The sequence below is a fragment of the Bacillus rossius genome, chromosome 8 (genome assembly GCF_032445375.1).
Source record: "Bacillus rossius redtenbacheri isolate Brsri chromosome 8, Brsri_v3, whole genome shotgun sequence".
Classification (NCBI taxonomy): domain Eukaryota; kingdom Metazoa; phylum Arthropoda; class Insecta; order Phasmatodea; family Bacillidae; genus Bacillus; species Bacillus rossius.
Window position 1 is genome coordinate 32,601,212 of NC_086336.1, and position 21,571 is coordinate 32,622,782.

Here is a 21,571-nt window from a genome sequence, read left to right on the forward strand (position 1 = left end):
TATTAATCTTATATTTTTTATGTAGAACTTTTGTCTGAAACAATTTTTGATTAGACGAGACATTGCTGCAAGCTTTTTAAGAAATGAGGGGTACCCTATAGCCTAATTTAAAAAATATATCATAACTCCCTTAATATGTTCACTATCAAATCCGTTCAAATTGTTTGTAATTATTATAATTTTTACCTAAAAAAATTGTTGAAACTATTTTTGATAATACAGCCATTACTGCAAGGGGTGGAAATAACAAGGGTAGAAAGACAAAATGGCATTACTTATTTTTATAAATATGATATGATATCCATTATAATTTATTGTAAACCGTCTAAACTTTATCTAAAACCTTTGGCTGAAACAATTATAAATGAAACTAATTATTAGCGTAAACACAGGGGTTGAAATAAATAAAAAATTAAAACTTCCTTAGTATCAAATTTGTCGGAATTAATTAATAATCATCTTAATGTTACCTTAAACCTTTGTCAAAAAAATATACGACCACGTATTAGTGCAAGGGATAAAAAATAGTGTTTTGCATAACTGCCTTAGTGGGCATAATATGAAATCTGTTAAGACATTCAAAGCTGATGCATTAAGTTAAAAACATTCAAAATATTTTCGCTGCATGGAATATGAGAAAATTTTAAATCGATTTTTTTTAATATTGGCGAACATAAAGGATGTTATGTAGGCTACATGAAGTTCTTAAAATGTTCCAGGAGTTTATAGAAGGTATCAAAATATTTCCAGAAGAAATAGGTACTTCAAAATCTACCTACGCCTGTAGGCTGTGCTGAAAGGGATATTTTTTTTTGTTATATGTACGTCCTAGATGAAAATGAATTGTACAAAGTCAAGTGAGGACTAAAAATTTCACGGTTACGAGTCTTTCTATTTCACAGTAAACATTAAGCCTTGTATAGAACTATCAGTATAGGACTATATAGTGTTGGTCCTGTATTTCCAAAATTGTTGGTCTACTTGTTAGCAATACGCCTTTTAGTAATAGTAAAGCGTGTAAGGTCATGCCTGAACTTTCTGTATGACAGTTCGGAGAATCTTGTCTTGTATCCGTGTAATAGGTTTTTTCCTAGGCGTAAAGCATGTTGAGTAACTCCACACAGTAAATGCTCGTCATTGATTTTTACTTGAAAGTATTGCAAGCTTAGTATTGTCAAAGAAGGGCACATGATGTGTGTGTATATATATATATATATATATATATATATATATATATATATTTGCCGTCCTGCTGCATAAATTGGGATTTGTATGCTTGGAACCTCGTGATTGCCCTTGAAGTATGCGTAATGCTTCCTTATTATTTCTGTATAGTATGCGCAAAATGTATCGAGTATTGCATCGGAAGGGTAGTAAGTTTCAAATTTACATAATTTCGTCGAACCCTTTTATATTCTCTTGAATATAAGATGCTTCGTAATCTATTTGATACAGTTGTGCGTTGTCTTTTTTTGTTAGTGCTGTCGTCTGTACTTAAAACAAGGTTAATATTTGAATTTAATAGATTATTTAAATAATAAGAAGGCTAAATTCACACATAGAAATTTAAACAGAGGTATTAAATCGAACTTGGATGTTTTTCATACAGTATTGATAAAAAAAAAAGTTCTCTTTTTATTATAAACATTCAAATTAAAATTTTTGAAAAAATGTTTTTGAAAATTACAAATATGTTCAAGTTATTATACAATATGTTATAATGTTAATTTGTAATGTATTTTTGAACTTTCGAGTGCTGAAAGATTAGTATACTGTGTAAGATTAGCCTACACCTTTTTAAAGACGTTTGAAGGATCAGTACCTCCTGGTTATATAATACCATTTTTCAAATTGAGTATGATCGTGATAACTATATGACCGAATATCATTAGTGAATAATCATTTTACTGCCAATTGTTTTCGTCATATGAATGGTAGAATCTGCCCAATATGCTTGTAATAATCTTATAGTATTCGTTAAGCACGTCAGGTTATAAACATACTGTAAGCCTGGAAGTCCGGAGACACTCGTCTTACATTCTTGTAATAGGTATTTTAGTAAGTGTAAAGCCTGTTGAGTAATTCCGTACAGCAGGCCTCGTGGTTCAGAGACGTTTGGTCTACATTCTTGACATGGGACAATACATAGCTGAAAGGCATAACCTAGCATATTGTCGTTGGTATTGTAGAAGTCTTAAATTGAAGGCTTTAAGTACAGTCTCCATAACAGACCAATGCCATTTAGTAACAAATTTATTTAGTCGGACATCTGCCTTGTAAACAGTCCTTACCCGTAGTGATGATGCTTAATATGCTTGTGAAAACGGAAATGGAATATGTTTGCTAAAATATAACATTTGTGTTGTTGGCAAGATTTCTACCCCTAGGACTCCCGACTTCTTATGCACAAATTTAACCAAGTACTACGAAGTTCATGGCGTAATTTTTATTTACATTTCAAAATTATAACCAATTTTTCTGAATTTTAAAAAATATTTTTTAAATAATTAATTTTTGCCGTCGACAGGTTCGAACTTGTGGATTATGGCGTAGTGCGTTATTTATTCAATATTTAATTCTCTTAATATTTAAAGAATTTTTGTGTCCTATCCGTGACCTATCTGTTGCTCAAATTCCGCGCATCCGCAGAGCTCACTTTCGTCCAAATGTCTGACCCGCGTCTGGCGCCATTAACTCGTATATATTTAATTTCGTGAATATCGTATCAAACGTATTGGTGTACCAAATGAATCTTAATGATAGCGAAACTAGTCTGAAATGCATTTTGTACACTTTTATGATCATAACAGGAGATAATCGCAACTTAAAAAGTACTTGTGAAAATTAGAATAACGTCAATTAATTCGTGCAACGGTGCTGCTACCTGTAGTATTTTTGCCATAACAATTGCATCGATGGTTGCCAAACGTCCACTAGAATGCGTTGAAACCAGTTGCTAGCCTCGCGCAGGACACCATTTGTTAAAACTTTTGTCGATTATTGTTTTCTTACTGGGTTCAGACCAGGCCACTGGTTGAACGGACGGGAGTGAAGGAGTGTAGCTATGTAGTGAACCCCTTCACACGCAGGCAGCTTGTCCGCTCTGGCGGGCGGCCAACAGGCACCAGTAGACTCGATACAGGAGACAACACTGGCATTCGTCCTTCACACAGTCGCCTAGTGGAGTCCAGCGAGGGAGTACCACCTCTCGGTTTCAGTGAGGAGCAGTTGTCCCGCGATATGGGGTATGAGGCGTGAGGAATACAGCGATAAAATCAAAAGGAGAGAAGCCTGGAGGGAAGAGGCACGAAAATGCTATGCTGATTGTAACAGCATGGAGCCTGCCAGGCAAGGCTTTTCCCCCTCTCTTCTTGTACTAGGGCAAGCACAAGAAGAGCTCCAGATTCCTCGGGTTCTAACATCGCACTGACCTCCCGTCGGGAAGAGAAGTTGATTCCTCAAGTTGCCTGGCGTGAAACCAGCCCAAAAAAGAGTCTTCACATGGCAGTCAACAAGTTGAGAATCAACCAGGCAACTTAGTTGAATCAACCAAACCGCCTCATCTGAAAGGGGCCTAAGCCGAAGACAAGCTACCAATCAAAAGCATTGAGCAGCGTATGTACCCGAAAATGGCCGAATCCTTTCTACTGGAAACCAACAAGCCATCAATCCGTAGTCCCAAAATGCATTGTACAATAATCGGCATTTACATACTAATTTCCTGTTTGACCACTTTATTTTTATTTTTCCCTTAAGAGGATGAAAAGTTTGTGAAATTAGTTTTAATAAATCTAAGCTTAAATTCCAATTCACTGATCGGATGATCTAAATTTTACCGTGTATGAAACTAAAAATTAAGACGCGGATGTTTCACAATTTTTTTCGCAATTATGTCCCTTATGTCGTGCAAGATAAAGGTAAGATTAAATATTCTGCATTAAAAAAAGGAAACGCATATTACAGAATTTTTTTGACGTGATAACGTCTAATAAATCGATGAACGCTTGCTGAACGCACGAAAAAGTGTCCCGTTACGCACATTGTCCCGTTACGCTCATTTTAAATTTCTCTTTGCTAACCTGAACCTCCTAGCATTGCTGGAGAGTCCGTGGCGCAAATATATTATTTTTGACTGCAATTTGGTGTTGGGTAAGCCATTTTCCTTCACATCATCTTTGAAACACTCGCATTAGTTTCCTACTTTTCCTATCATCGTCCTATCCTTAACAGAATAAAACAGATGGGAAGAACTTAAATAGCAATCATGTATAAAAGTTATAGTTAAAATAATCTCTTCGTTTAAGTAATAAACATATTTGAATTAATGAGTGCAAATAAAAGTAAATTTATCAATTAAATTGTAGATTTAATTTCACTCCTTCTTTGTATCCATACAAAACAGTGATAATTCAATAAAAATGTTCAAATTTTATTCATAAAAGTATGCAATCATTTCATCAATGTTTTATGACGTCACGTTAAACTATCGTCCGTAAACCGACTTTACAGACAACCAATTTTTGACGTGACAACGTCTAATAAATCGATGAACGCCGGCTGCACGCACGAAAAAGTGTCCCACTACGGATGTCCCACTACGGATGTGTTCTGTTTGCTCATTGTACGCATGCGTGGCATCTCTCTTCCACTCGATTGGAACAACCATCGATTTGACTTTTCAATCATATTTTCGTCGTTTGAATTATTAATATTATGTAAGTAATTTAACGATCGTCCACCGATTTTCAGCACAATCGGTACGGTTATTTAAAAGTAATGTTGAAAATTCAAATACGTTTTGAACCAACAATAGTGTTTTACAGTTACACATAATAATTCAAATTACACCCGGGATCTTTTGCACAATGTTTTAAAAAATATTGTAACACATTATAAATAAGTTTGGTTTATTTGGAATGCGTATTTGTTATAAAATCGTGTTAATATTATACCCCTACCGTGAACAAAGTTTATATATATATATATATAAAACATTTGAAACTACATTACATTAGTATGGCCTCGTGGGCGAGTGGTTAGCGTACTTAATTCTTTAAGTAAAGGATGTCGGTTCGAAAACCCGGCAGCTGCGAAAAATTTTTTTACTTGTAAAAATAAATATGGCGCACGCAACATTTCAAAAGTAATAAATATATTTGAATTAATGAACGCAAATAAAAGTAAATTTATTAATTCAATTGCACATTTCTTTTCACTCCTTTGTATCCATACAAAATAGTGATAATTCAATAAAAATGATTCAATTTTATTCATAAAAGTATGCAGAGGTAGATTTTATCATGCGAAAGATTGAAAAATTTAAAAAAAATTCTTCATCAAAGAATATAATATTTTTAATGCCAAAATGGTTTAGTTGCAAAAACCTATTACGGCTCAGTCTCAGGCCGAATATAATATTTCCTTTTCTTCTGGATCAATCATTTCATCAATGTTTTGTTTTGACGTTATCACGTTAAAATATCGTCCGTAAACCGACTTTACTTTTAATTCTGTTTAATTTAGTGAAGTAAATATTTTCATACAGTTTAAACGTAACTTCGGACGCTTTAAAATCCGGGGATAAGAAATTTTTAAATTTAAAATTTACCAAAATCCAAGATGGCATCTGGTAGTTTACTCGCATCGTGCCGCCCTTTCTGAAGCTTCCTTTCGATTTCTCAGTTTCACACTTCAAGAAATATCTTATCATTATTTGTGTCCCACTAATCTTGGATATATGTTTAATCACTTTTCCAGTGATATGACGCAAACCAGTATCACACTGGGCATCGTTTCATCATTATTTCGTAGGCTTAGCGGAACAGTTGGCTAAGTCAGTTTTGTAAGATATAATGATGCAAGTGATATTATTATTTACTAATAGTAACAGGATGTACAAGACATTAATAAAATCGGTCTTACTAAAATAAAATTCGTTTAGCTCGGCTTTAATTACATATTTTTAAAACGTTATCTTCAACTATTTTAGAATCGAAGGGCAATAATTTTCTCTACTAAAATTTTGCTAGCCGTACTGTATCATACGCATGCTGTAACAATAAACATTACGATGCTTTTATTACAAAGATTTATTAGCCAATACTTCGAAATATGACGAAAATAATGTAAAACAAATTACATATTTTTATTAATGTTTACTTTAGATCTGTCAACCAACTTTTTAATAATTTCATAAAATACCGGTACATTTCTAGTTGTAGAAAGTTATATTGAAGCCTAACAGAGTAAAATTATTAAATATTAAGTTAGACAGTAGAATTCTTTTTAGGAAGGTAAAAAGAAAATTGTACTAAATAAATTTTTCTCTTATCATTATCTCTCTCTCTGTCTCTCTCCAAAATTTATTTTGTCAATATTGAAAAAATGTATCCAGCAGACAGTCATAAACAAGCTACCATAGTTTTTAGACGTGAATCGTCTCGTGCCCTTGGAGTTAAAAAGAAACAAATAACGTTCACTGAAACATTATCCACGGGTCGCAACAAAAAAATCACCTGGTGGGCCGCGGGTTTAATACCACTGGTCTAAACCTTTAAAGCACGCCCGTGTCCGAGAGAGTTACGGTGCGGGGGTTCTGGGTTCGAATCCCGGGTAAGACAGATGTAATTTGTGTTTTCCTAATCGTCTCCTTGTCGCTTACCCATACACCAACTACTACAACCACTTCAAATACATAACGACTCGGGGTTACATAAAAAGATACAACAATAAGATGGGGGAATGGTTGGTTCACTGGTGACTGTCAAACTTGCCAGAATGCCACTCAAATTTTTAATATATATATATATGGTCTATACATATATATGGTCTAATACAATGTGGCCCACACTCTAATGCGTGACGTCATATGGAGACTATTCTGTCCCGGAATCGTTTTGCACACAACCACCGCCTTTTCAGTTTTGAATAATGTAGTTCCCATTTAAACTAACATTTTCAATGTCGTCAATTACATCACATGGGTAAACATTGAAAGTGAGGTGGTTATAGTTGGGGACTCTGTGCTTTTTCCCACGGCCAACTTTGATGCATGCCCGCAATAATATAAGTGCTAGAAATTTAAATGTTTTCGTTGATCATAACAAATGGTTTAATTAAATTTTTAGAAATGTGTTGCAATTATCACCAACTGCGGGAAAGGCCAACGGGCGTAAGCTGTGTGTAAACATGTATACCACACGAACGAAGTCGCTGACAAAACTAGTAAATCATATTTTATGAATACAGAACATGTTTTCACGTAGGTTTGTTCTTAAACAGATGTTTAACAACTAATTTAGATTTAATTTTTTGTGTAAAGATTATTTATCCTTAACTAACAAATAGGTGAAATTTCACTTAAATTTTCCAGTTTATATTCCATGGAAAAGGCGTGAAAATATTTATTATTAAATATTTAATACCGATAAAGTAAATATCAATAGGAGACACACTCTGAAGCTTTTATTGTTTAAAAAAAAATTCATATCGTATTCCAACACCTAAAAATTTCACTTTAATATCAATGCTAATATTTATCCGAAATACAAATTTAAGAGGGCAAAAACATGTTAAAATAGGAAAATATGCGTTTAATCGTAAAACCAATATATTTACCAAAATTAGATATGACAAAAGTTTCTGCATTAATTAACCTCTCGTAGAAAGTTATTGAAAGAGTGTTATATTTTATGTTATTAGAAAGGCTAATAATATAATAGTTATGGATATATTTGTACTGACAAATGTTGTTACACGCTTTTAGCTTTTATTTGTACATACAACCCAAATAATACCCACCTACAATCTAACATTCCACTCACTTGAGTCTAAAGCGCTTATTGCACTTCGCACTTTACGCCAGATCCTGATAAGAAAAAAATGTTATCTGGGTATAAAGATACCGCGATACCAGAGAAGTTCCTGCTTCAGTACATTATCAAGCGTGGTGAAAGGAAGACTACCTAATTCATCACCAGCAGTAAGTATAGTTATGTTTCTCTCACTTAAGCCTTGGTCTCGCACGCAATGTTAATTATTTGTTTCGTTTTATGACATTCTTTTTTTAGAGGTAATTTAGGTAATTTCATAAGTGTAAAAAGACGCGCAATTCTTAGTAATTATCACCACTTTCGCTACTGTTTACATCCGTGATTTTACACTTAGTGAAAATCTAATGAAAATTTTTGTGGCACAAAAACCAATGCAAGGGAGGTATCGAGTTAAAATTTTATAAATAGCTCTTAAATAAAAATTATGACAAAAAAACGTAAAAAATCAAAATGGCGTGTCGCCGAGCCTTAAAGCATCGTCAGAATACGGCATGTTGTGACGTGGTTGACGTCACTTTTCAACCTCGTCATCACCATGTTGCCCCGCCCAGAACATTGCGGAAATGGTGCTTGATAACGTCAGATGATGATTGGTATGAATTAGAATCTCCGTCGTTAAAAACAGCCAGTTTCATAAAAAGTCATTTTAAACTTTTTCCACAATGCAATGTTTAAGCCAATGTTTTGGGTGTCTAATCGATATGACGCAACAATTAGATGAAGAAAAATAACGGCTTCGCATTCTTACTACCTATGTACTCATGTAGACGTGACCACCCCCTCCCTTAAAGCTTGCTATAATAATAGTTTACAGTTTGTATTTCTGCGGGGGAAGGAGAAAACAATGGGGTTTATTTCAGGTTGTTGGCGGATGCATGCTCATGAACATCGCTCATGTTGCACGCACACCAAGACGACTCAATTCTTTGCTGAGCAGATTTTAAAAAAAATTATATATTCTGCATAGCAAGGGTACAATGTTTCCTGCATAATCGTAATGAACCTAGTAATAGGACTGTTAGAGGATAAACTTGAATAAATGTTTCGTTTTCAAATGGTCTTTTCTTCACGTTCACTCCATCCGTTCAAAAGTAAACACAGGTGATGAAATATCTTTTCAAACGAAGTACGGGCAAGGTAATCAACGTTAATTAGTTTCTTTATGGTCCCACCTATCCGGCTCAGAATCACGCTATAGAGCGAAGTACACGTTTTTTTTTTTTTAAATTTATTTAACGCTTTTCACAGTCTGTTTCTTACGGAGGGGGGGGAGCGCTTCAGAATAGGTTTGTAGTGTATTTTCAAGACATTCCATGTGTGGAAAAAATTAAAAAACAGTAGTATAGGATAGCCGGTCCGGGCGCAGGCTTCAGGCTGTGGTGCTTGGTGCCGACCGCCATCTTGGATTGTGACGTCACGGCGGCCATCTTGGATTCTGACGTCACGGCGGCCATCTTGGATAAGCGTAACGTGACACTTTTTCGTGCGAGCAGCCGGCGTAACGGGACACAGCGTAACGGGACATAACGTAACGGGACATGTAGATCACGGCGGCCATTTTGGATCCGCCATCTTGGATCCGCCATCTTGGATGACGTCGTGGGTTTTCTCGAAAATTCCGGTGATGTGTTTTCCGCCATATTGGATGATGACGTCACCGTTGCAATTTTCGTTACGGCCGCCATCTTGAAAATCTTTAATTATTATCTGATTTTAATGAAAAAAATTCCAAAATTCATCAAAAAATTAACTTATTCGAATTCTGTTTGATTATATCGATGTACGTCCTTGGTTCGATTCCCGGTGAGTGCAAACATCAGATCCTTCCTCCATGAAAGCTACCTAGACTGATCTACCACCACCAGTACCAAGGTTCATATATCGTCAGCTGATATAACGTCATGTCCGCCATCTTGTCTTCATCTGCAGGAGACCGCCATCTTGTTTTCGTCTGCTAGAGTGTGCCGATACCATGTAGTATAATTATCTGGTCACAATACTTTTGTCCTCAACTGTTGACCTTGACCTTGACCTTGAAATTTGACCTTGACCTTTGACCTTGACCTTGACCTTGACCTTGACCTTTGACCTTGACCTTGAAATTTGACCTTGACCTTGAAATTTGACTTTGTCCTTATCGTCCATCATGGATCTCACATTTTATGTTCAGTACATGCTACCAGGAGCTACCACCTGCTGGAGTACGCCATCTTGTGTGTGTACTTGTATTATAGAGTACATTTTTACAGTGCAGTAATCATTTATTACGGAGGTGCCACCCGCCATCTTGAAATTCGGACGCCATCTTGAAATCATGTAATAATGTAGCTAGAAAAGCGGGAAAAAATCCAAAATTCATCAAAAAAATCACTCATTAATTTACACATCGATTCGATCCGCTCCAGTCCTTGGTTCGATCCTCGATCGTTGCAATAATGTTTAATTTTATGAAAAAATAACTTCAATAAGCCACGTTCAACATTCTTAAAGAGACTTTAAAACCTCTACTACCATCATCCTATAAGCCATCAAGACCACCATATTGAAAATTCGTAATTGTAATGCTAGAGATTCGGGAAAAAGTTCAAAATTCATTAAATAAATTTGTAATCCATATAATAATTGATTGGATCGACTAAGGTCCTTGGTTCGATCCCTGGCCGATACAAAACAACTTTAATTAAAAAAGTACCACTAAAGTGGCAGGTTTGAGAAAATAAAAACACCGCAAGTTCCTTTAAAAAACAATTTATTACATACTACACTACTACAAGTACAAAAAAACACTGACAAATTACTAAAGCCTTGTGGATTTCTCGACGTCTGCATCTGCCACCCACGAATTGAAGCGAGGTGGAAAGCCCCACCACTTGACGTAGGACAATCCATTTCTTCGTTTTATAATCTTCTCCACCAAGTACGTATCGGGATACAACGTAGGCTGAATCTCTTCGGCATAGAAGCCGCCATGGATAGGTTTGTGGTCCAAATCTTCGAGGTAGTAGGTCCTAGGCTCTGATTCACGAACATGTGTCACACGGAAAAGTTCGGGACTCCAGTTCGCAGTGAAACCTTTCTCGAAGATACCTTTCTGCTTGGAGATTCGCACAATGTCGCCGACGTTAGCTTTACGCTTTCGTGGATCTTTCTTCTTCGTGTTGGGAAAAACTGTTTGAAGCAGGCGATTATCCTTTACATCCTTTGGCTTCATTTTCGTGGTAGAATGCACCGTGGAATTATACTCGCTTATTAGTTTCGGCAAGATGTCAAGCCACTTGTAATTTCCGTTAGCCGTGAACTGCCGCCACATCTTGGAACGCAAAGTTCTGTTAAACCTTTCGACAACGGAGGCTTTGACGTTACTAAATGTAGAGTAGTGTTTGATGCCATACTTCTTCATCAAAGCCTTGAAGGTTGCATTGTAGAATTCTTTCCCGAGGTCCGTTTGCAGGTGCGACGGTACACGTCCATCACGCAAAATATTGTTCATGGCCTTGGCTACGTCAGTTGCAGTCTTTGATTTGACAGGTCTAGCCCAAGCGAACTTGCTATAAACATCGATGACTGTCAACATGTACTTGAAACCTTTATTCAATCGGGAATACGGTATCATCTCAACAAGGTCCGCCTGGAATAAATCATCAATTCCACGAACTATGACTTTGCGACGAAGGTATTTCCGTCTAGCAGGAGCATGAAGTTCGCGAGCGATTCCGGTTCGACTCATTGTATGTAGCCGGCTTCCTTCAGTTCTTCAAGTATGGAGACTATTTCGTTGATGTGCGAATAGTTTCCTACACTAAGCGATGCATGTAGAATTCTAAGGCGATCAACTAATTCATTAGGGTCGTCCCAATATACATAGTCAAATGTCTGACCACTTTCTAGCTTTTTTAAACCTTCGCCATGTATTGTTAGTTCACTGAAGAGATTAGCGAGAATGTCGATTTTTTCATGATCTACGTCTTTATATACACCACTATCTGGATCGTTATCGCGAAAATGTGCATTGGTTAGCTCTAGCAGTTTTTTGTACTCTTGTAAGTCGTTGTGAGAATATCCTTTAGGTTCCCTGCGAAACAGCAATTCGTACAGACCCGGAGCCCCGCGCGTTTTGAACTCTGCTACGCGCACGATGTTTCCTGGTAGAAAGTCTATTTCTTTAGCACCGAGGAACCACTTATTATGTTTTCTGTACACTCCGTAGGTCGTGTCATTATTCCGGCTCGTAAACGATATCAGGTATGGTCGGACCATTGCATTAACTTGATGTCCCTTTTTCGGTATTTTTTTCTTGTGCATGGACTCTGTACTTGTTAAGTCCTCTTCTTCTCGATCTGGTTCATACTTTCTCTTCTTTACAGTCGGCATTTCATCTTCAACTTCTGTCTTCACAATGAAGGCTGGTTCTTCCTTGTTTTTAAGTTCGTCGAGGCGACTAGTGATTGGTTTAAATATCTCCTCATTTTCCATCTCACGTGCAAGTCTGGTTCGTCTAGCAAGTAAATATTTTTCGCGAACAGACTGTATAGCTCGATGAAGGTCACTGGCCAGGTCCGACATTGTACTGGCTGAAAACTTATTGCAAGACCTCCTTATATACTTTTTTTATTCGTTCGCAGAAACTTCTTTCTTGTGTTTGGCCAAATCTGAATTTGTTGACGAATGAGATAGTGATGCTTTCAGACTACTTTGAAAAGTCCTCAGATCGTCACGTCTTTGTGCATTCGATACTTCGATCATGTCGCGAATGCGAGAATCCGAAGCTTCCACGCGCTGGTCTATGGCTACGAGGTACTCAAGTAATTCCTTTTTCACACTGTCTACTTTTTGAGCCAGTAGCGAAATGTATTTGCGGATAACGTCGTCATGAGACTTGAGAGCAGTACGTAAGTCTCGACTGCTACGACCGAATTTCTAAATGCTATGACTCATGTTTGGCGATAAACTGATCGAAACCTCGTCTGTACCTGCCCTTATATAGAGGCCAGTCTTTGACTATAACTATGAATCCGTGTTCTTCTTTCCAACACAAGCAGCACATGTCTTTGAATTCCTGGAATGTCATGTCGGTGTTTACGTGATCGTCATAAGCGTGGCGTAAATTAAGTTCGTCCATGCGAAACAAAACTATGACATTCGCGTTGTCTCGTAGGAGATGTTTGGGTATTCTACCGTATGTCTGACACAGGTAAACGCAGTCTACCTTGGCGTGTCTGCCCATGGAAAAGTACTCTTGTATTATGCCTTGTTTCTCGCACATTACATCGTCGAAAACAAACACGGAATTGGCTTTTGCTTCGCTTGGAGGTGCAACATCGGTATTATCGCTAAACGGAAAATACTCCAGACCATCCACAGATCGTAGAAAAGTTGCTAGGCGCTGGTACTTTGGCTGTTGCAACGACTTGGAATACAAGTAAACGTTCTCGAACCGAAGACCGTTTGGCTCCTCCAGTAAACTCAGTAAAACACACGTCTTGCCACAGTTGGACGGACCCGCCATTATGCATCGTACAGCAGAAGGCAACAGTAAGCCATGTCGTGATTCACGCGCACTAAATACATCGTCTTGCGTAATGCGCACGGGCAAACACACGTCTTGCTTGACGACCTGCATTGTACTAAAGTAATTGTATAAAATCAAACACATTTATACTTTCTGGTCAGTTGTGCGTAATGACTCGAAGAGGTAAGAACAAAAAACACATCGGTGCGGGACTCGTAAACTCGCTGATAAACAACCTACCATTCGAGCTACACATTCCCGGCTACAGATTCTGCGGCCCCGGCACTAAACTAGCGAAAAGGTTAGCTCGCGGTGACGTGGGCATTAATTCTCTCGACGAAAAGTGCAAGCAGCACGATATCGCATATTCATTAAGCAAGGATCTGGAATCCAGGCACCGGGCCGACGAGACATTGGCACAGGAAGCCGAAGATATAAGTAAATCGTCGAACGCGGGACTAGGAGAGAAAATCGCAGCGTGGGGCGTATCTAAGATCATGAAGGCAAATACGAAATTAGGACTGGGCGCTCGTCGAGCCGGCTCCATCAAGTCAAAGACTAACTCGCGCAAGACCAAACGCAAGATCGGTGCAGGTGTGCAAAAAGCCAAGCAAAAATTACAGACTCTCGACAAGAAGATTATAGGAGGATTTCTTCCTTTGCTTTTGCCTGCATTGGGTGTTCTCGGCGGCCTCATCGGTGCAACGAGCGGTATAGTGCGGGCAGTCAACACTTCGAAGAATGAGCGCAAGCAGTTAAAAGAAGCACAGTGACACAATGCCAGCATGGAAGCCATTGCCATCGGTAAAAAAAACGGCGCAGGACTGTACTTACGACCTCACAAGACAGGCCGAGGCATGAAAAAGAAACGAATGAAAAAATCCTAAGTTCTTTGCCGAAACGTCCGCTCACCAACGTAGATTTAATAAAGTACGCACGCAAACTTAAAATAGCAAATTTCCGCGGCGTGTTTATGCGAGACACTTTGCCCAGCAAGCCAAAGACACGTGAGTGCGCCATAATTAATTTAGACACGTCGGCGGGTCGAGGCACGCACTGGGTAGCCTATGTAAAGACTGGAAACATGGCCGAGTACTACGACAGTTTCGGTAATTTACGCCCTCCGCCAGAACTTAGGTTGTACCTGGGCCGGTCCACTACGTTGTTTTACAATTACGAAACGGAACAGAAGCCTAATCAAACAAACTGCGGACACTTGTGTCTTCGCTTTTTAACAAACAAAAATTAGCTGACAAATAAAAATTGCTACTTAAAGGTTGTGCAGTGATGATAATTTATTAGTCATGTCGATAACACTTACCTTGACAGGTCACGAATCTGAGCTGCGGGCGGTTCATTTCCCGCCTCTGGATTTAGATGGAGAATGGTGTATCGGACTCGTAGATTTTCAAACGTATAATGCCATACCGAACATCGACGAGGAAAACTGCAAGATATGCTTCCTGAAAAGCGATGGGACCGCTCATGAAATACGGTTACCTGTTGGCTCTTACGAAATAGATGACATTGCAAATTACATCAGGGATATGTTACCACAGGATGTAGACTTTCAACTGCGTGGAAATCCAAACACTCAAAAAAGCATTCTAACATGCAGTGAAAATGTCGACTTTACGAAACCTGGGACCATAGGTACGATGCTCGGATTCGAATCAAAGGTGTATGGTACAGAAAGAACGTACGAATCTACGCGCGCAGTAAACATTTTGCCTGTGAATGTCATAAGAATAAACTGTAATTTAGCAAGTGGAACGTATCTCAACGGAAGACTAAGCAACATGCTGCACGAGTTTTCGCCGATGGTCCCGCCAGGATATAAACTGGTAGAAGTACCGCAAAGTATCATTTACGTTCCAGTCGTCGTGAAGTGCGCACACGAAGTCGTCGTCCGAATCGTTGACCAGCGAGGACGATTGGTGAATTTTCAAGACGAGGAAATTACATTACGTCTGCACTTGAAGCGATGGGCATAAAGTTCGTAACACCGAACAGTTATAAAAGAAATCGTATTGCCGTGAATAAGAACAGTTCTCTACCAGACATCGGTGCGTTAACACCTGACAACATAAAGTATCTCCTTAGTATTGGACAAGTGCCGAATAAATATGGAAGACGAAATCCTCAACGTGGAAGATCCGGTCATTTTTGATGACAGCATTACGAAAATGGAATTGCACGAGTACCAGCCTTTCCTGCTCGGACCGTACGCACTACCATCGGAAGTACGCATTGCTGTACAGCATCAGGATATTTGTACTTTACCTTCGCAGTCATTTCTACGTATAAGAGGCATAGGCGTGCGCACGGTAGGTGCCACAGGTGCCTTGGCACCACCATTAGGGTTAACGTTATTTTGTTTTTTACAAGCAGAAATAATACATACTTACAAAAATCCGTATTATTTCCAAAAAAAATATGTTTTCCAATCGTGTCGAGTTACAGATATGTGCTCATAACCAGAGCTGGGCAAAATACTTTGAAAATGTATTTGAAATACAAATTACAAAATACCTGCGTACATTTATTAAAAATACAGTTACAAGATACTCAAAATAAAATGTAGTTTAGATACAAAATACAAAATAGTATTTTAAAATACAGATGAAATTACAAAATACATGCAACATTTTTGTGAGCGACGAAGGACGAATTCCCTTTAAGACAAACCAGTCTCTCAAACACTGTGTCACTCAAGCTGTGGCGTTTATGGTTGTGTATTATACCTGCAAATGAAAACAACCTTTCAACAGGACCACTAGAGGTTAAACTTGTATTATATCGTAAGAAAAGCTTTCGCACCACTGGATAACCATCTAGCATACTCGTGTGGGTAGCCTTATCTTGTAAGTATTGTAATAACTCAAGTTCAATTTTGTTTGTTTGTGCAACACTTGATTCATTATTTGTATTGACATTGAATGAAAACCAATCATCTTCTGCTGGTGTGTAACATTTTCTGATTCACAATCGCTTGCTATGTTTATTTCCATTTTCAATCATATTCCATAGATATGTATGAACATACATGATAAGACAGTAATTTGTAAAATCTGTGATACCGTTTCTGTTCAACTAATATGTACCTTTACAATGATATCACTCACTAGTGTCAGATTGCAAATAAATAGCCAATCCTAATTTCTAAAATTAAAATATTCAGCAAATAAATGAGATATTTTAGAAATGCAAGTACGCAATGTATTTTGTATTTTATAAAATACAAAATACAGTAAATACACTTCAAAAGTATTTTCGATACAAAATATAAAATACTGAGACATAACTTTCTACTGATACAAAATACAAAATACCCAAAAGTATCGAAAATACGTATTTCAAATACTTGTATTTTCGATACTGCCCAGCTCTGCTCATAACACTATCAGTATATCAATTATCAATCGAACCAACTATACACACGGAAACAAGCCAGTTGCAATTACTTGTGTTGTACACGCGGCCCGCGGCTACGAAACTTCTGAAATGTAAATACTTCTCCTAGTTCTCCTCGAATTACATAGAATGCGCGCTCGGTGTCCACTGTTCACTCCACTCGGCAGGCGCACGGAATAATAGCCGCCGTCCGCCAGGGTTTATTTAAAAAAAGAGAGAGTTTAGTTAGTTAAAAGGATAGGCTTACTCGATGACTTATATGCAGTCGCCGACAAAACATTTTTGTTGTATTCCAAAAGTTAAAACTTTTGCCCACTCTTATTTGTGTATTTTTATTATTTTAATATTTTACATATTTAAGGTATGTTGCAAAAACTCCCTTGATTTGTTGATTTTAAAACTTAACATTTGAGAACGTATTTTCTAGCATTTATTTGGCGTCTTCAGAAAACATGTAAGTACGGTTTTTCAAAGCCACCAGCATGAATTCCGTGCAAACAATTTGTGCAATTTACTTTATGGCTCAACAAAGCTTGAAACTGTAAATAGTTCAGTAGTTTTCCTGGTGATTATAACGTTCAAAGCCATAATTTGTCATAAAAAATGTTAAAATTTTTACATCTGTGTATTTAATGGTTTTGTTCGGAAACAACTTAAATAGCACCATTTTGCGCTTTCAAATCCAAATTTTTCCGGCTTTAGGCTCGAGGTCCGTGAATGACAGGGCTGTTGTGTAATCTGGCACCACCAATACTGAAGTCCTGCGCACGCCTATGATAAGAGGCACGCTTACAAAAGTGGATGGTACGCATCCGACAACGACATCAATATCCTGCAATGGTATTCTTCACCTAATCGAGCGCATTACATATGTACTCAATGGTGTCGAGATAGACCAGACGAGAGATGTAGGCATAACATCTGCTATGAAAAATTACCTTTCGCTCACGCCAAATGAACTGTCTGCTGCAAAGATGGCCGGTTGGGCTCTCGAGGATGAATATAAGCTTCCGGTTTATGCCGAAGGGAAGTTCGAAGTTTGTGTTCCTCTGCCCATGCTTCTTGGATTCGCTGAGGACTACAAGCATATAATCATTAATTCGAAACAAGAGTTCGTACTGCTTCTAGCCAACACGCACATTAATGCAATTGTCGCCGCTGCAGAAAACCCTCAAGATGTCTCGCTAACACTACAGTCTATCGAGTGGATGCTGCCCCACATCCAAGTGAGCACTGTTGAGCGAGTCAAGATGTTGAAGAACATAGAAAATGGCAAGAACTTCGATGTGCCATTCCGATCCTGGAGCCTGGAAACTTATCCTGGCTTGCCTCATAGTCAGCGTATCAATTGGATAGTAAAGTCCAGCTTCGCTACGGAAAAACCAAGATACATCATCGTCGGACTTCAGACCGGAAGACAGCTCAATGCAGGAGTAAGTCGCTCCGTATTCGATAACTGTCAAATACGCAATGTAAAAATATTTTTAAACAGCGAAAGTTATCCGTACGTTGACATGAACATGGATTTTGAAAGTGGAAGATTTCTTCTAGCATATCAAATGTACGCCAAGTTTCAGCAAGCTTACTATGGGCGGATACAGTCACCGATACTGAGTCCCGACAGTTTCAAGAACAAGGCGCCGTTAATGGTGTTTGACGTTTCCAAACAGGATGATCGTATAAATTCAAACATCATCGACTGTAGGATCGAGATAACGACTAGCGGAAATATTCCGCCAAACACCTATGCTTTTTGTCTGATACTTCACGATCGGCTTGCATCATACAATTGTCGAGACAAACTTGTGAAAATTCTGACATAAATACCGTTTCGTTTTCTATGATAATTTAGTTATGACCGAGCATTGCTAGCCACAAGATGTACTGCAACCTGCAAGGTTTCCAGAGTCAAAATGGATTCGTGCTCAAGGAAATTAGCGTCACCTCCGGAGACAAGACTCGAACCCGCAGCTTCCGACCTCCGTATCCGTGGAAACTACTAGACGAAAAAAGTAAACGATCGAATGAATGGCTATGTAAATATTATCATGGACTAGAGTGGGACGAAGGAAAAATTCCGTACCACCAAGTGAAAAACACTATTGAAGATTTACTACTGCAAAACGAAATAATCTACGTTGCCGGACCTGAACAGAAGAAATGGCTACGAGAACTGTGTGACGTCGGAGCAGCTGAAATTGTGGATATACAGACCGACTACGGCTGCCCTTCCCTGCGCAAGCTTAGTGCAATATACGCCGTGCAGCTACGTGACAAGTTTGAACGTGTCTGTGCCTGTACAAACTCGCAGTTAATGCAGAAATGGCACACACAGTGTTAGTAGGAGCCTGCATATATAAATGGCGTACCTACGTACGTGCCTTCAGTTGTCGTTCGACCTGCAAGAAGATGTTTACGTTTCATCCTGCTAACGTGTACGTGAGCGCAAGACCTAGCTTCAGCAGTGTCGAGTACAGCTACTGGGATTCCGGGTATCTACGTACATATACAGAAACCTGTGATGGAGACGCTCAGAATTGGCGGTTTGCGCACTTTCCTGTGTCCTACGAACCGACTCAGCAGCTGGTAGATTGTTGCGAACCTGGAAACTGTGTCGTCTATCACATGAGACCACACACAATCCTTCCTGCCAGCATCGCTGAGGTAGTCGCTTCATCTGCATGTGCAACACCAAACATGGACGTGTTGCAACCTGTTGCGAACTGTGATGCATCTACGCAGACGTCCAAACGGTGTGCGTCTCGTCGTCGAAGTTCAGGCAGTGAATCTGTCCCAACTAGCACTGAGCAAAAGCCCAGGCGTAGACGTGGTCACAGACGTCATCGACCATGTCTTGTCGGAGTTGTCGACATCGCAGAAGATGACCAGCTGGAAACCTGTGTTCCTGATCCCGTGGCCTGCGAACCAGTTGGAACCGGAGTCGACGAGACAGTTCGTGCGGCATTAAAGACTTTGCTTGTGAAAATGCTTGATTCCTTAACCTAATGTGTATTTGTGTATGTTTTATAAATAAATGTGTAAAACTTGAACTCGTGTGTTTTTTATTTCTATAATTTTTAGGTACCTAATAAAAAAATAATTTTAAATACAGACATTATTTTGACTCATGTAGCATACCAGTAGACCGTGGGTATATAAGCGAGGTTCGGACGACTGGACCCGCAGTTCACCTCTGGCCGCGGTGCTGTACGGACGTGCTCTCTCCATTAAGTTTCGTGAGATTTAGTTATGTCGACCGGAATAGAAAGTTTACCGTCAGCAGCGGGGACCTCGATGGCAGCAACGATGATGTAGACGGAGATCCCGATACCATTAGCAGAGGAGACCATGGCAGCGGAGGGCTCAATGGCTGAGGTGACGACAGCTGTGAAGATCCCGATACCTGCTGCAGAGGAGACAACGATACGTGCTGTTCCACCATCAGCTGAAGTTTCACCATCTGCATTCCAGACTTCAATTAATGAAGAGCATACATCGCATCAATGCAAATATTGTGGTGCATCATTTACTAGAACTTCAAATGCGCGCAGACATGAAAGAAGCAGCTGTCAGAATAATGCTCAAAGAATACTGTTTCAGTGCAAAAAGTGCAATAAACTAATTTCACGTCTCGATAGCTTACATCGTCATTATAAAAAATGCTCCGAGACGTATAATGAACATGGTTATTGATTTGACTCATGTGTTGTACCGGCTAATGAGACTATATAAGTGATATGAACTTCAGTCCGTCTCTGGCTGCGGTGATGACCGGATCGGATAGACATTTAAAGTCATGTAAAAGGCTTAGTCCGTACAATAAGAAGACTGTTTGAATCGAGGAATCCAAACGGTTTTAGTAATTTGTCTGTGTATTTTTTTGTACTTGTAGTAGTGTAGTATGTATGTAATAAAAGTTTTTTTAAAGGAACTTGTGTTTTTTATTTTCTCAAACCTGCCACTTTAGTGGTACTTTTTTTAAAATATTAAAGTTGTTTTGTATCGGCCAGGGATCGAACCAAGGACCTTAGTCGATCCAATCAATTATTATATGGATTACAAATTTATTTAATGAATTTTGAACTTTTTCCCGGATCTCTAGCATTACAATTAAGAATTTCCAATATGGTGGTCTTGATGTCTGATAAGATGATGGTAGTAGATGATTTAAAGTCTCTTTAAGAATGTTGAACATGGTTTATTGGAATTATATTTTTCTTCATAAAATTAAACATTATTGCATCGATCGAGGATCGAACCAAGGACTGGAGCGGATCGAATCGATATGTAAGTTAATGAGTGATTTATTTAATGAATTTTGGAATTTTTCCCGCTTTTCTAGCTACATTATTACATGATTTCAAGATGGTGGCCGAATTTCAAGATGGCGGTCGAATTTCAAGATGGCGGGGGGGCACCTCCGTAATAAATGATTACTGCACTGTAGCAGGTTAGAATAAAATTATCCAGATGGAAATGTACTCTATAATACAAGTACACACACAAGATGGCGTACTCCAGCAGGTGGTAGCTCCTGGTAGCCTGTACTGAACATAAAATGTCGGATCCATGATGGTCGACAAGGACAAAGTCAATTTCCAAGGACAAAGTCTAATTTCAAGGTCAAGGTCAAATTTCAAGGTCAAGGTCAAATTTCAAGGTCAAGGTCAAATTTCAAGGTCAGGGTCAAATTTCAAGGTCAAGGTCAAAGTTCAAGGTCAAGGTCAAATTTCAAGGTCAAGGTCAAGGTCAAAGTTCAAGGTCAAGGTCAAAGGTGTGGTGACCAGATAATTATTCTAACATGGTATCAGCACAC

The 21,571-nt window shown here is 38.6% G+C and overlaps 1 protein-coding gene across 2 annotated transcripts in view; it reads left to right on the forward strand.

Moving 5' to 3' along the window:
• Positions 1-7,913: 7,913 nt before the first annotated feature.
• LOC134534713 (probable cytochrome P450 6a13) overlaps positions 7,914-21,571 on the forward strand; it is a 37,883-nt gene continuing 24,225 nt past the window's right edge. The window contains exon 1 of one of the 2 annotated variants that reach the window (XM_063373192.1): positions 7,914-7,981. The gene's annotated coding sequence lies outside the window, so the exon portion shown is untranslated. The remainder of the gene's footprint in view (positions 7,982-21,571) is intronic. The other variant, XM_063373193.1, reaches the window with a different exon arrangement.